This window comes from Urtica dioica, chromosome 4 (assembly GCF_054948205.1).
Source record: "Urtica dioica subsp. dioica isolate 48M chromosome 4, U.dioica_male_clone48M_v1_H2, whole genome shotgun sequence".
Lineage (NCBI taxonomy): Eukaryota > Viridiplantae > Streptophyta > Magnoliopsida > Rosales > Urticaceae > Urtica > Urtica dioica.
Window position 1 is genome coordinate 29,890,559 of NC_142759.1, and position 4,642 is coordinate 29,895,200.

At 40.2% G+C, this 4,642-nt stretch overlaps 1 pseudogene; it reads right to left on the reverse strand.

The window, feature by feature from the left end:
• Positions 1 to 238: 238 nt before the first annotated feature.
• On the reverse strand, positions 239 to 1,503 carry LOC149401471 (uncharacterized; annotated as a pseudogene).
• Positions 1,504 to 4,642: the final 3,139 nt, after the last annotated feature.

Sequence of the window (4,642 nt, forward strand, 5' to 3'; positions counted from 1 at the left end):
GTAGGTGTTGCGTGTGTGTTTGGCTAATTGACATATTTCACAACTGAAAGAATTGGGATTTTTATTGATAAAAAGAGCTGTAAACATCTTTTGGAGATACATAAAGTTCAGATGGCCTAATCGAAAATGCCAAAGCATGACATTATCTTTATTGGAATTTAAAGACTGAAAGCTGGAAATTAGGCACTTTGGGTTCGGCTGATGGTATTGATCGAGGATATAAAGTCCCAAGCATTCTCTAGCACTGCCAATCGTCTTCTTCGAATTCAGTATCTGAAAAACACATGAATTTGGTAAGAATATGGCTTTACAATCTGGATCACGAGTCATTTTGCTGACTGAAATAAGATTGCACTCAAGAGTTGGGACATGTAGCACTGATCGAAGAGTGATATGTTTTGTGAGAGTTATGGAACCTGTTCCCTTGACTTTTGTGAGAGATCCGTCAGCCACTCTCACTAAGATATTACTACTGTTGGGCTTGTAGGTGTTGAACTGGGCCTTATTTGCTGTCATGTGATCGGTTGCTCTTGAATCGACGAGCCATGGCCCTGCTATGGATCTTCCAGCTATGCAGGCCGTGGCTGATGTTTGGGCTTCCTTGTTTGTGGCTGATGTCTGGCTTTGCTGGGTAACGAGTTGTTGCAGCATCTCAATCTGCTCTTTGGTGAATGGAGCTGAGTTGGCGTTGTGGACAATGGCTTGGTCTTCAGAGTTTCGCGGCTTCCAATCAGCTGGTTTTCCATGGATTTTCCAGCAAGTTTCTCTGAGATGGCCTGGCTTTCTGCAGTGGTCACACCAAGGTCTTCCTTTGCGCTGCTTATTGTCGTTTTGTTGATAGCCGCGAGCTGCCAATGCTGAGCCCTCTTCTGTTGGTTCCGTCTGTGGTCCCATCATGGCTTTCCGCCGGCTTTCTTCATGTCTCACTGCTGAGAAAGCTTCTCTGGTGCTTGGGAATGGCTTCACTCCCATAAGCCTTCCTCTGACTTCGTCCAAGTCTTTATTGAGTCCCAACAGAAACTTGAATGTGCGCTTCTGCTCGATGATCCTTTTAAAAATAGCACCATCTTATTTGCATTTCCATGGGAATACTTCAAACATATCAAGCTGTGGCCAGCATCGTGAGAGAGAATTGAAGTATTGAGTTACCGATAAACTTCCTTGTCGCAGGTCATGCAGTTGAGCTTCAACTTGGAAAAGTTCGGAGGTGTTTTCTGAGCTGGAGTACGTTTCCTTTGCTGCATCCCATATCTCCTTTGCCGTTCCATAAAGAAGGAAATTCTCACCTATATCATTGTTCATGGAATTAATTAGCCATGACATGACCAGATGATTTTCAATCTTCCATGTACGGTATTTAGGATCACCTTTCTCTGGAGCTGAGATCTCGCCGGTGAGATAATCTTCTTTTCCTTTTCCGCCGATGAACATCAGTACGGATTGGGACCAGTGAAGGTAGTTGTGGCCATTGAGGCGATGGCCGGTGATCGTCATGTGAAGTCCATCGTTTCCCTGAGAATTCGGAAGGGGATTCGGTGGTGGATGACGAGATTTCACTGGCTGATGTTTGAGAGGCCAGGCCGTATTTGGTCATGATGATTGGATTTAGTGGAAGAGATTTTTGGAAAATGAGTTTGGCTCTGATACCATGAAGAATTTGAATAGGGAAAATATTCTTCTTATTATATAAAATGATCGATTCAGTTCTTCATAGATATAGTCGATCAAAAAGCTATATCAATGTTTGCTATGTGATAAGCTGACAAACAATTTGTCAGTGTCGAAAAAGAGATTTTCGATGTAAGATTTTGTTATAAAAATGTGCAAGAGTTTTGTGAGAAACTCGGATTTTCGACAATATTTTTCCGTTATCAATGTATTTTTAAAGATTTCTATAATGTATCAAAATATTGCACATTCACTCTAGATCTCCGAGAGTGACAAAAAAAAATAGCGATTAATTGTAAACATACGAGGATTTTTTCCAATCTTACGCTTTTACTATACATTTCAAAGATATCAAAAGCGAACTATATTCTTATGATACGGCTGATAATATTTGGCTGGAATACTTTAAAAGTTCTTAATGGTGAATGTAACTGGCCAGCTCTTGGAAGAAAGGATAATGTTTTTAGCCATTATTAATACGTGACGTGATGGTATGTATAATACTAGACATGAACTCGTAGGATTAGAGTCCATGCACACGGCAGCAGAACGATTTTTTTTTTTTTTTTTAAAGGCAGCAAAACATTTTGTCCGCATGTTTATCTGGAAAGCTCTGTACGTTTATTACGACAATGAATATTTAGTATAATCAATATTTATATGCTTTAGGCTTAAGTAATAAAGACGATCTATGGATAGATAACTATGTCAATGCAACTTCGAAGCAATGTAGTTCCCTTATAAAATACTCAACCGTGTTTTTTATATTTGTGGTTACGTTAAGCTTTGTTTACAGTAATGCATGCCTACTTCAAAATATCCATGGAATATATAAACGACAAGAATAAACAGAAATGCCTTCTGAGCCTTTTGAATATGGGCTCTGAAGCAAAATAACCATCTTAAGTTTGGTCTATTACCATATAGAAACATGAATGGTAATAGCCAAAGGAAATTAAGTTACATTAATAAACCAAAAACTACCACATCTTTTGAAGAAAATGTCAAATAATTTATTAAAAAAAATATATATATATATATATATATAACTTCCAAAGTTCAAATTCAGTATACATAGAAGCAAGCATGCGTAAAGATAATTACATTCACGAGTCACATATTTTTCTTATAACTTCTCTGGATAAACGAACTAGTAATAGTCAAGAATGGCTATTTGTATATAAAAAAAATCAGTAAAAAACAGTTATCCTTATAAATAAATAAACAAGGAAATTGAAATTATGTAGAGGTCCATTAGATATATAGTTTTATTTACTTATTTGGTATGTTATTTAACCAACTTTTGATAAGTTTCTGGTAAATAGCTATAAAAGCCATTATTTACACGTTCAAAAAGCTTAGTGTAACAACAAAAATAAAATTTAAAAATATATAAATACGTGTAAATGCGTAAAGTCTGTGGTTATTTAACTAATATTTACTGGAATTTAGCTGAAAAGCAATTTCGAAACTCATAAGTTTTCCTAACTTTTTGTTATGTTTATCAAGCCCGCGATAATTGATTGAGTAAAAAAAAGGAACCAAATATTTGAAGAGAACCAAAACTAATTGAAAATTAAAACTCTGAACAAAATTCACTGTTGGGTAAGATTTTCGCAAGGTAGAAATGACACCCCGAGAGTAAAAACAACAAGGCAAGCCCATACGTAAATCTCATGTTCACAAGAGAAATCTTTTGGTCAAACCTCGAGTCAACCTTGATTCTTGACGCCAACTCATTTTGGCCACAAAACAAGCTTCGTCTTCAAACTATTTTGGCCATTATATAAGCCTTGTAGCCAAACTGATGACGCCGTCAACCTAATGACGCTGTCATCCTGACGGTGCCACTAACTTGATGACGTCGCCAACCTGATAGTGTCGCCAACCTGTCATGCCGTCAACTTGATGGTGACACCAACTTGAGGTGATGCCAACCTGATGACGTATACATGATGACGCACCAACCTGAGGTGACGCCAACCTGATGGCGCCAACCCAAAATCCCGCCCACTACAGGTTGCCGCCAACCCCAAAAATCCACCTAGAGGCAGTTGTCGCCAACTCCTCTAGCCATGATGTCGCCAACCTGTCCAAGGCTCCTTGCCGCCAACCTGCCAAGGGCTTCTTGACACCAACCCCACTTGTCACAAGGCAAAACACACCTCCAACCTCTCTTTCCTTGAACTCATAATCAAGACAAGTATCAAGCCTCTATAAATACCCCTCTCAACTCTCTCTCAAGGTAAGTTCTCTAGGGACTTGAAAAAGCTCCGCCTCTCTCTCACTAGAGAAATATTTCCTCTCTCTACCCTCTACTAATGTTGAGCGTCGGAGAACGCGTCGGGGGAAAACCCTTCGCGCCCCCTAGTTCATGTTTCTTGATTCTCAGATTGAAGAACACGACGAACACGAAGAACGTGAAGAACACGAAGGCCGACTATTGGCGAAGTGACAAGGAACCGAAAACCACTTTCCGGTGAGGCAAAGACGACGAGAATAGAAGAACTTCACCCAACTTAACCTATGTGCGGTCATAGGGTCTGACCCCAGATCGAACCACGGACGGTTCTTAGTGCTAATCCAAAAATGCGATTAACATTTTGGCGCTATAAGGAGGGGTTCCGGAGAACAACCATGGGCTCTCCACCAGCAAACTCTTTTCCTCTGCGGATAACTTTCAATACGACGAAGATTGACTCCAAAGCTTTCTCCACAGAAGCTTTTCACCACGACCTCCGGCCTTACCTCAAAGGTCCTTCCCTTGGTGACATGATATTTTTCCCGCATCAAACTTCAATGGCCCCGGAATGGATACGGCCGAGACGATCCGGCAGGGCACAAAGACAAAATACTCCATGTCGGAGGCGATCGAGCCTCCTCGAAAAGATACAAAACAACATCCCGGAACGGATACGACTGAGACGATCCGATCGGGAACAAAGAAAAAAGACTTCAAGTCGGTGACGACTGA